Source organism: Gopherus flavomarginatus, chromosome 3 (genome assembly GCF_025201925.1).
Source record: "Gopherus flavomarginatus isolate rGopFla2 chromosome 3, rGopFla2.mat.asm, whole genome shotgun sequence".
In the NCBI taxonomy this organism is placed as follows: Eukaryota; Metazoa; Chordata; order Testudines; family Testudinidae; genus Gopherus; species Gopherus flavomarginatus.
The window spans coordinates 274,749,306-274,761,078 of record NC_066619.1 but is presented as its reverse complement, the minus strand read 5'-3'; positions in this window follow the sequence as shown (position 1 = coordinate 274,761,078).

Below are 11,773 nucleotides of genomic sequence, written 5' to 3'. Positions count from 1 at the left end.
TCTCTATTGATTTCAATGATCCCTTTGGATTCAATTCTGTAGTGAAGCCTTCTCAGAAATAATTAGAATTAAATGAACCTACATCAGTTACCAAAGCATCAAGGTGACTTTTCATGACTATCGACAGATGAATTCCAGTAGATATGCGTTCTTGTCATATGGTTCTTAAGTTAATAACTGCACGTTAGTCACCATGACAATGAGGACACATAGCAAATCACACATTTAAACTAGGTACAGCAAATTACGTTTCCTTCCATGCCAGGCTTTGCAGAAAGATGCACCAAAGGGAACACCGAGGGATTCACTATCATGTTTTCTGGAAGGAAAAGGGGGGAAAAATGCTGAATGTTTGCAAGGCTGTAATGATGGCAGGTAAAAGTGAAACATTCTACACTCTCAGCGGTTGTTCCATGTGTTCAAATCCACTGCTGCCTGGGTGACCCAGGGAGAGAGACTGCAGAAGCACATGCTTAAAACTGAGCAAGAAGGGTCAAATGTGATCTCAGCTGGTTTCCAAAACAACTTTAGTCCCTGCAACTCATCCCTGTTACACTTTGATGTCACTGAAGCCTCAACCCAGAGAGAGGAGTATCTGAATTACAAAGATATTACAACTAATTATAACTAGAAGTTGAGAAGTTCATAATGGGATCTGGATCCTCTAAGCAGTAGAGGATGTTGGACCAGAGTTCATCTTCAAGCCCATCTCTAATTAGACCATGCACAAGCAGCATGAAACACACAACCCACCTGCAATCACTATAGACCTCTGCCTGGAACTAAAGCAGAGAATATTTCCATACACTTTGCATATTCACATGAGTGACATTTCCCCTCTGAGCTGCTAAGAACTTATAAACTTTTCATTTTCCATTACAAGGCTCAGTGACAAGCATTTCCAGCCACCATCTGCTAAGATGATCTCCCAGAGTCACTTTCTCTGGCTGCTGGTTCTCTGGGTTCATGGTAAGAAGCAGCACAAGAGTCTGCAGGATTATTAACTAATGTAATAAAATGCATGAAATGCTGCAATATTTTATTTAATTCATTCTTACGTTCCAGCAAGACTTTTGATTAAATAACAACTGTTACATTTCAGTGTAAGATGTGCTGCAGTTTAAAGCCTTGAACCATATGTTATGTCATTGGTCAATTAGGCTCTGGCTTTTCTTATTACCACCACCAATTTTCCATCTAGGTTCAAGTGGGCAGATCGTGATGATTTAGACTCCAGAATCTCTATCCACGTCCGTGGGAGGAACAGTAACTATCAAATGCCAAGCCAGTTCAAGCATTGGTGCCTACATACACTGGTACCAAAAGAAATCTGGGCAGTCTCCCAAGCTTCTTATCTACAGTGCTAGCAGCCGCCCATCTGGGATCCCAGATCAGTTCAGTGGCAGTGGATCTGGGATCGATTTCACTCTCATCATCAGTAGAGTTGAAGCTGATGATGCTGGAGATTATTACAGTCAGCAGGGTGGCCACAGCGCTCCTTTTACAGTGATACAGACGAGTACAAAAACTTTCCCATTGTCTCTAGAGTGCAAGTTGGTTACCTTTTGCCAGCTGTGTTAACAAAGCTTTTTGGATTCTGGGTAGGAAATAAAATGATAGACCCAGCGTTAATGAACAATAACATCAGTGACAATGTAAATATAATCTATTCAGTGTCGTAACAGATCAGATGATGTTATTTTATTTTTTGTTATTTGAAATCTATCAGTTTATAAATGTGTTGCACAATAAAGCTATAACTCTTTCATCAGTCTATCACAGAAGTACATTAGTACCCCTTGATATCAATGGGAGTATAGGTACCTAAAACCTATAAAAAAAACTGGCCCATAATCGCCAAGTTTTCCTGCAATGGGTAATGTGGAGTGAGATGCTACTGATCGTGAGTAACTGTGATAGAACTGTGCCTTTAACAAATACTCGATTACAATTCACACATTTTCTTAATTCACTAAGTAAGAGCACTTCATAATAAAGCAATGAGATTGAACTTCCCTTCACTGCCAGACGGTGTCACCAACGTCTGAAATACTATATTTCTGTATAAAATACTCTCAACTCACTGAAACCTCTGACATTCTGCCTCTGACTAATAGTTTCTCTGTACTTAACCACAGAAACATTCTAAGGCAAACAAATCCTTTCTCAAATCTGAGCCTGAGACAACATCGGTGTCTAGGTATTTTATATGGTTCCATTGGACTGAGTTGCTATAAAAGTTTTGTTTTACACTTTAGTTTTCATGGTTCAGCACCAGTCAGTTCAAGATGATCTCACTGGCTCAGTTCATCTGGTTGTCAGTGCTCTGAATCCAGGGTGAGGTTCAAAACAATTGGACACTGTCTTAAGGAATCAAGGACAGATTGTGCTATAAGAAATTCTCAGTATGTAGTTTGGGCTGTACCGAAACAGTAACATTCTTTGGTTATTTCTTCTCATTTTGAATCTATCCATGGTCATTTCTAATACATTAAGAAAGCAGCAAAGGTGCCATTTAACTGTGAAATTAAATAACGTACCTACTGATTCTGGACAAAACCAATGTGGGTTTTTAATTATTTATTTATAGCTTTATTTATAACTTTTTATTTATTCAGATTCTAGAGGGGACCTTGAGTTACTCAGACTCCAGAATCCCCAGCAGTGTCTCCAGGAGATAGTGACACTATCAACTGCAAAGCCAGTTCCAATATTTGGCAATGCTACTGCCTGGTACCAGCAGAAATCTGGACAAGGTCCTAAGCTGCTTATTTATAGTCTCCCTATCTGACCCTCTGGGATCCCAGACCAGTTCTGTGAAACAGGGAATGGAAACCCTGCTTAGAATTTACCAATTGGAAGTATTGAAGCTGATGGTACTGGACAGCAGTAGGCCAGCTACTCTCACACAGTGATACAGAACAGGACAAACAAAACCTGTTCTCTTCTTGTTTTTCCCACTGTAGCATAACAGATGCTTTGTTTAGACAGCGTCACTCTAACTATGATATAGAAACCAGAGGCAGTGATAACATTGCAGGCACCTGAAATGTCTTTTATTTATCTACTGACTAGTGTGTGGAGCAGAAATCCAAACCAGCCCAAACCTTGAGCACTCCCATGCTAGAGCACCAAATCGGAGCCAGACAATTGAGGTTGGATGACTACGCCTGGGCTCCTTCTAGGTGCATTGTGTGCCTGGTCTCTGGCAAAGTAAACAGAGTGTGAGATAACAGGAACAGCTCTTAGCTAATCTCCTGCCTCCACTTTCACAGTCTAACTCATCAATCTGCCCCTTTTCTACCTTAAAATACCTTCTAGCTCAGCTCTCTCTGCTGCCCACTGGTGATACTTCACCTCCTGCCTTAAGGGGCAGACAGCTGATGTGTAGGACACAGCTACCTGAGACACTCAGCTCAGAGATCCTTTATGGGCAACTGGAATACAAGACAACAGAGGTGGGGGTGAAAATCAGAAGACCATCAGGGAAAGAGTCTGGAAGAGCAGAAGAACAGGAAAAGATGGTAATTATATAGGGAGAGAAGACACTCCAAATCTCTGTCATCTAAGGCATGAGGCAGCTTCTATTTGCCTCATACCAAACCACAGGGTAATGATTGACTGACAAATGTCAGACAAATCACAGACAATTATCTGCTGTCCAACATGTACACTGGGTAACTACAGGATAGTACAGAGACAAGGTGGGTGAGGTAATATCTTCTGTTGGTTCAACGTCTGTTGGTGAGAGAGAAAAGCTTTCGAGCTTACACTCCCTGTGTATCAGTTCCCGAGACCCAAACTACAGCTCTGTGTAAGTGCAAAAGCTTGTCTCTCACACAAACAGAAGCTGACTCAATGAAAGATATTACCTCACCCACCTTGTCTCTCTAATATCTTGGGACCAACACAGCTACAACAACACTGCATACAGGATAGTATCTCAGACCTGTAACTACAGTATAATGTAGTGATTACAAAGAGGGTGTGAAAGTTCAGGGACACAGTTTGCACTCACTTTGCGCAGGTGGAAATGATTGTACAAGAGGTCTGGCACTGGAGAATAATGCCTTGAAAGTGCATGTCTTACCCTCTCTACACGGAAAACAATGGTTTTCATTATAATGATTTAAGCTACCCCACTGGTGTTAGGACTCTCAGATTGAAACACAGGAAGGGAGAAAAATACTTTTGTCTATTGCTAAGACATTGGTGAACTGACTGTGATCAGTTTTTATGCAAACATGCACACACACTTGGAAAAGGGTCTGTTGAAAAGGAATGCTTTTTGGAGTAAATAAATGTTAGTAAGTAAGTAGCAGCTTCACTTTCATAACTAGAGTTGACTGCATGTCCCTGCTATAACACAGAAATACAACGAAGCAGATTTTAATAAATATATTTTACAAAAGAAAAAACATTCTCCTGTGCAGCAAAAAGAATTCAAAACAGAAAGATCAATGATTCTGTTGAATATACATACCATTTAACATACTTCTGCTCAAGAAACACACACACAGCTAATAAACTAATAGTTAAATGAATATCTGCTAAATAGACAATATTTTGTTTCTGTAATTAGCACTATTATTTAACAGAAGTCTTTCAGAGTTTGGTTATTTTCTTTGGTCACTTTAAATATAGATTGCTCATTTTCAGTGCATGAATATGGCAGATTCGTCATGGGGTGCTCGTGCTACAACTTTGTGGATGTCAGCTTTTGCCATCTCATATTTGGTGGCAGAGTGCTGCTCAACAGTTTAGAGTTGATCATCACACACCAAACTGGTGGATACGAAGTTACATGCCGCCATGTGTATTATCTCCGACACCCTGTGTCTGACTCCACTCCCCTGGCTCCCAGTTCTGAGCAATAATGCTCCTCCTCATATAAGACGAGAGGTTGCCACTGGCCGGTTATTGGAGAAAGTACATGCCAACCCAAGCCTGCTGCTATACAATGACTTTTTTAAACCACCAGCTGCACATTTGCCATCACGTCACCTATTATGGTCTCATCCGCCACGTCAGGATGTTAGGGTGGTAACACTCTGGCGAGAGGAATGGATATCTGTTATAATCCCCAACCAGTCCCTCCTTGCTGACCCCACAATTTGCCCACCTGATTTTGACCTGCCCCGGTGTCAATGGTCCCTGTTGAACAGGTTCCAGACTGGGCACGGTCTCTGTGAGCTAACCAGTATCACTAGGGCCTTCGTGACAGCCCTTTATGCAGCTGCAGCACAACACAACCGATGACGCATACAGTCAAGGAATTCCTGATAACCAGGTTCAGCGGTGGCCTGGAAGAACAGCATCATGCCACTGAAGATGCCATCGCTTGGCTGGACAACTATGCACACGCTAAATAAATAAATAAAATAAAACTTGCTGAAGTCAAACTTCTCCTAACTGACACTTCATGATTTCACAATTACAGAGGAGAGTCTAGATCTCTCTATATTACACACTCTAAATGTGCTGAAACACCTGAAATTCTAGAAGTGGATTGCATGGAGTGAACTTCATAACTCCACTCATTCAAAAATGCTACAAACAAATCAGCTCTCTGCTCTGAGCCTATGACATAGGTTTGAACCTAGAGCTTTTGCATATTGACATGTGACTGATATTTCCATTGTCTTTGGACAGATATAAGACTTTTGTTTCACTCTTTAGGTTTCATTTATCAACATGAGTCAATTCAGACAGACCAAAATGATCTTGCAGGCTCAGCTCATTTGGCTGCTAGTGCTCTGGGTCCAGGGTAAGAATCAAGCCAAGAAGAAAAAGGCTAAAGGAAACAATCAGTGATCAGATGAATCTAGAATCTGTCACAGGATGTAGCTTGAGTTCTATCAGTGCAGTTGCATTGCTTGATTATTTATTTTCATTTTTAATCTATCCATGTCACTTTAGCATAAACTAAAAAAGAAGAGCAGAAACTCTGTTTAACAAAGCAAGTTGAAAATGTTAGAGCTGGATAAAGGGGATACATTTTAACACAAAGGTTCCTTTTTCAACAAAATGTGCTATTTTTCTAGCTCAACAAATAACATTTGGATTGACAACAGCATGGTTTTATTCTTATTTTGCTTTACAACCAGGGTCCAGCGCAGACATTGTGATGACTCAGACTCCAGAATTCCTGGCAGTGCTTCCAGGAGACACAGTCACTATCAGCTGCAAAGCCAGTTCAACAATTTACAATAGCATGGCCTGATACCAACAGAAATCAGGACAAGCCCCTAAGCTTCTTATCTACAGCGCTTTCACCCGGCCCTCTGGGATCCCATACCAGTTCAGTGGCAGGGGGTCTGGAAGTGGCTACACTGATTACACTCACGCAATCAGCACCATTCAAGCTGATGATGCTGCAGATTATTATTGTCAGCAATACAAAAACTTCCCTCCCACAGTGATACAGACTAACACAAAAACTGCCCTGCTGCGTTAGCTCTAGCTCTCTCACTCTATTCTAAGAAACACTTCCTGTAGATTGTCTCTGTGTCCTGTAGGTCCTGTATAATAACCAAGGGCTGTGAAAACCATCCAGGCACAGCAGCTTCTTCAAGGTCTTGTTTAATGTAGAGATTTGAACCATCACACCCACAGGCCTGAGCTCTCCTGAGTCTTAACTGCTCATGTTCTGGAGAACTGAATCTGAGCAGGCAGCTGGGCCTGGATTATTGCCTCTGTGCAGCTTGTGGTGCATGAGGCCAAGAAATATTGTCTGCTGCAATTCACCTTCTCTGGCCCATCCCCCTGTAGCATCTCTTACTCTCTCCTACCTTACAGCATCTGGGGACTCTGACCTCCCTGATGACCACTTGGGGCACTTCACCACGGGGCTGCATTTACAGCTGAACCAGGAGGCAGCTGGCAGCAGGTAGCAACACATCCACTGGGATCCTGCATGGACAGGTGAGGGCAAAGAATAGTTAACTTTGTATTTTTGTTGCATTTTAGCAACTTAAAAGTGTTTCAGTGTAAAGCTTGATATAGTTATCATACAAAATTCATATCATTGTTCGATTCCCTACCCATTGCTTTTCCTATGCCTACACTCCTCTGAGTCAGATCGTGATGACTCAAATTCCAGAATACCTGTGAGCATCAGAAGGACATAGAATCACTATCAACTGCAAAGCCAGGACAGGCATTGGCATTTGCAAACACTGGTACCAACAGAAACCTGGAGAAGCTCCTAAGCTGCTTATTTAGGGAGCTTCCTCTTTGCAATCTAGCATCACAGACTGATTTGGTGGTAGTGGTCTGGCTCTGATTTCACTCTCACCATCAATAGGATTGAAGTGGGTAATGCTGGAGATTATTACTGCCAGCAATGTAGCAGTTTCCCTCTCACAATGATACAGAGCACTTCAAAAACTTCCCTGCTCGAGTTGCCATTTCTTACTTGTACAACAGTTTAATTTTAAAATGTTCTGTCCAACTTGAAAGAGGAGAGTAACTTACCGTAGTTTAACAGATGGTAAAATAACATAACACCGAATTACTACACAGTGTTTAGCTGATCACATAGATATTTGTATTAGGGGTCCTGAAAATCTCTCTAGCTTTATCCCACCCATGAATCCCAATGCATCAGAGACTCCCATTTCTCTTTCACTGTAAATCAGTAACAGCTGCTTTGTCTCCTATCTGCCAATTGAAAAGTATCCTGGCTTACAATACATTAATGTCATTCCTATGGGAATGTTAGGTAATAAAGCAAGTCCTCACTCACCTCTCCAGCACCCGAGTTCGTGCGGAGTTGGTATGGGGCACACAATTCTGTCAGAGACCAGACACCAATGCGTTGATCAACGGGCTCACACTATCCTTAGCTCTCAAAGCTTTAGATTAAGTGTGGCCCCTTTATTAGGGGTGAGCATCAATATTTATACACAGAAGTAAACAAAGTGATTAACAAAAGATAATGGTCATGCATAATCAATCAAGATTTTACAGGAAAAGCAAGTTTAACAAGTAAATGCATAGAGATAAAGGCTAATGGCTACTTGAGAAAGGGGGTGTCATGAGTAGTTTGCAGGTCAGTGCTTTGTTCGATAAAGGGTTCAGAAAGGATTATGCAGAGACGGCCAGTCTGGGTGTGTTTTGGCTCCCCAAAGTTCACCAAAAGTTTAGACCCAACAGGAATACATTTTAGAAATTGCCTGCAGCATTCCTTTCCTACCAACAGACACTCAAAAAATCTCATTGTGAAGGTTTCTCACAAACGCAGCTACTCAAATCACAGGATTCCTATATTGAATGGAATTTTTAAGATCAGGTGAACGTTCACTCTGTTTGTAGCGTCGTACAAGACAAGACCTGTGGGTCCAATTTCTCACAGCTCTCATGTCAGCAGAAAGAATCCCACCGACTTCAAGGTGCTTTGGATCAAGCCTCAAATGCACACGAGCTGAGGGGCACAGGAGAAGATGACCCTGGACAGGATTTTCAAAATGGGAGCTGGACAGGTCTAGAGCATGGAGACTCCAAGGATGTGTGCACATGAATGGGCACAAATGTGTCCACGGTGGTTAATGCAATTACCCCTTCCCAGTTCCACCTATACAAAACCCTCCCCATGTGCTGCGCAGTGTGTAACATAAATGATCATCTGTTCAACAGTCACTATGTGCAAGACACTTTTAGTTTTGGGTCCTTCTCAGTTCAGTCTGTTACACGCAGGAAGCAATTCATCAAGCTGCTGCATATAGATTTCATATATGGAAGTTTTAAAAACAGAAATAGGATGGAAGTATTTGCTTTGCTTAATAAGGAGCCTGTACAATTATGAAATTACTGTGGAAATTATGAAAATTATAATTCTGGGTTCTTTTGTTGAAAGAGAATTATCTCAGCCCATCAGAGCTCAGGGATGTTTTCCTATTCTTGACACATGCCAGTCCTGTAGGATTACGAACACCTCCACTCAATACATCATCTGCTGTAGCTGCAGTAACACAAACATGTGTGGATCGTGTGGGTGCACCTCTGACTTCGGCCTCACACACAAACACAAAAAGAATGTACAAGGCCTAGGGCCAGATTGTTCCAGACACATCCTGGCCAAAATTGGGAGATCTCGTTTTCAAACAATGGTGCCTCAGCAGGACTCCTGTATGGCAGTTCTGGGTGCTCGGATCAACATACAGGAGCCTAAATTCCCTTTCCATGTGGGGTTTGGACTAAGATGGCTTCTGTGGTGGAAAATTGGTTTCACAGTATCAGCAGCATATTGAAATGTACAGTTGGACACATAAAAGGGAAGACACCCAGCACAGTAAAGAGAGGCAGCAGACCATACAGTACTGCAACTCCTCAGGGAAATGTGCTCACACCTGCTTGGGCCTTCCTATGAATGATTAATTTGTGTGGATTGACTGAAATCTGCACTCCTGAAGTGCTCTTTCTAATTTGATATAATAGGCGTGGAAACAGCACCCAGCAGAGGAGCAAACACCTGGCTCACAGCACACACGGTTAACCCAGTCCCTTATTACCACACACCAAACCCACCCTTGTGCCAGGGCCAGCCTTGCCATGTCAGGGAGCCAGCAACGAGACTATTGAGATCTCTGACCTTAGAGTCAGACACTGCACATCAGTAATTAAGAGTCTCCCTCACTAAAGCCCCAAAATGGACAGAGAGAGCCTGACTGTCTGAGGCACTGAGCACCCACAGCTTCTGTTCACTGTTATGGGAGATGCAGGAGATCGGCCTCTCTGTAAATGAGGCCCAAGGTTCTTTAAGGTCACTTGCTGGTGGATTCTCTGCAGCTTGAGGTCTTCAAACCACAATAGGAAGACTTCAATAACTCGGACATAGGTTAGGGGTTTGTTATAGAAGTGGATGGGTAGGGTTCTGTGGCCTGCTTTGTGCAGGGGGTCAGACTAGATGATCACAATGGTCCCTTCTGATCCTAAAGTCTATGAGTTTAATCCTTCTATAGATAGAACTTTTAGACTAAGCAACACCCCTTATGAGTGATGTTGTGGGGAATACTCGGATGGGGAGGCCAGCCATTTAGGATTCCTGCTTTGTCTAAGAAGGATGAGGCACCCTGCAAAGGCATGGAATGAGTGACATCCAGTGAGTATAGAGATGGAGAGGGCTGAAATGAAGACTTATGTCCAGATAAGGGTGTCCCAGGCCAAGTGAACATCCAGGGGAGATGTGTCAGATCTGCAAAGATACAGGCAAGATCTGCAGAGCTGTCTGAGCATATTACCGTCTGAGCCCTGGAAATACCTGACGACAACTTTCTAAAATGAAACAACAGCAGGATAAAAGCCAAATATGAACATTTCACAACTCTGCTCTGCAACTCAAGTGCAGTTAATTTACATGTATTTTGCATAGAGATGAGGTTTTCTCACTCAGTGACTGCGCACCTATAAATTATAAGTGTTTCATTTTCCACTGCAGGTTTACGAACAAACCTTTCCTACCACAGTCTGGCAAGATGATCTCACACAAGCCCCTTCTCTGGCTGCTGGTTCTCTGGATTCAGGGTAAGAAATTGAAAACAAAGAATTTGAAAATGTAACGATCCATGTGACAGAACATAAGAAATGTTGCCATTGGATTCATTGAATTAATGTTCTATGTGTTGTGTTTTAGTGTCAAGTCACATTGGCAAATTCAGTCTGCGTTGTAGTGTTTTAATATTCGTCATATCCAGCATTGTGTCATTGTTCATTCCCTACCCATCTTCTCTCTTTATTCAGACTCCTCCGGGCAAATTGTGATGACTCAGTCCCCAGAATCTCTGGCAGTGCCAGTGGGAGGGAGAGTCTCTATCAACTGCAAAGCCAGTACAAGCGTTGGCACTTGCCTAAACTGGTACCAACAAAAACCTGGACAAGCTCCCAAACTTCTTATCTACGGCGCTAGCAGCCTCCAGTCGGGGGTCCCAGCCCGGTTCAGTGGCAGTGGGTCTGGCACTGATTTCACATTCACAATCAGCAGCGTAGAAGCTGATGATGCTGGAGATTATTACTGTCAGCAGTGTAGCAGCTACCCTCTCACAGTGATACAGACCAGTACAAAAACCTCCCTGTTCTCTGCTGCGTGCGATGCAGTCACCGTTTGTTGTGGATGTAACTGTCTGCATTTCAAATGTTCTGTTAAACATGAAATAAGAGAGTGACTTATTCCATCTCCAAGCACACAATAAAAAGAACACTGGAGGACTCAGAAAGTTTGGCTAATCACAGACTCTAGATAGAATATCAACAGAGACTTGAGGCTCACTACAATTTTCTCTGCTTTATTCCCACTCTTGAATCCCAGGGCACCAGAGACAATTTCATTTGGCAACAAATCAAAGATTTTCATCTCAACAAGGCTGACATGTCCAGTTAAACTTTGTCAACTGAACTTCATAACACAACACCCAACACAATACAATAGAACAATCAAAATTATAACATCAAAACAGCCATGTTGACCATACTGGAAGGAAATGTTGTGACCTTCTCAAAATTTTCCCTTGAAACTTTGAACAGAATTCCTGTGTTCACACAGAACTTTTAGATTTTGTTAACTCCACATTTCCTTAGAGAAAGTTCTTTCTTTGGAAAAAATTCAACCAGCTCTGCCATTATCAATGCACTTCTACAATGGTCTCAGAAGCACCTCTTATTTGAATAGATATTCAATAAAATCCCACCTGAAGGTCTCAGAATCATTATTCACAACAGAAAATTATATAATCTAGGGATTTTTAAATGGCAGTTTTAAGATCAGGTGCCTGTTTGC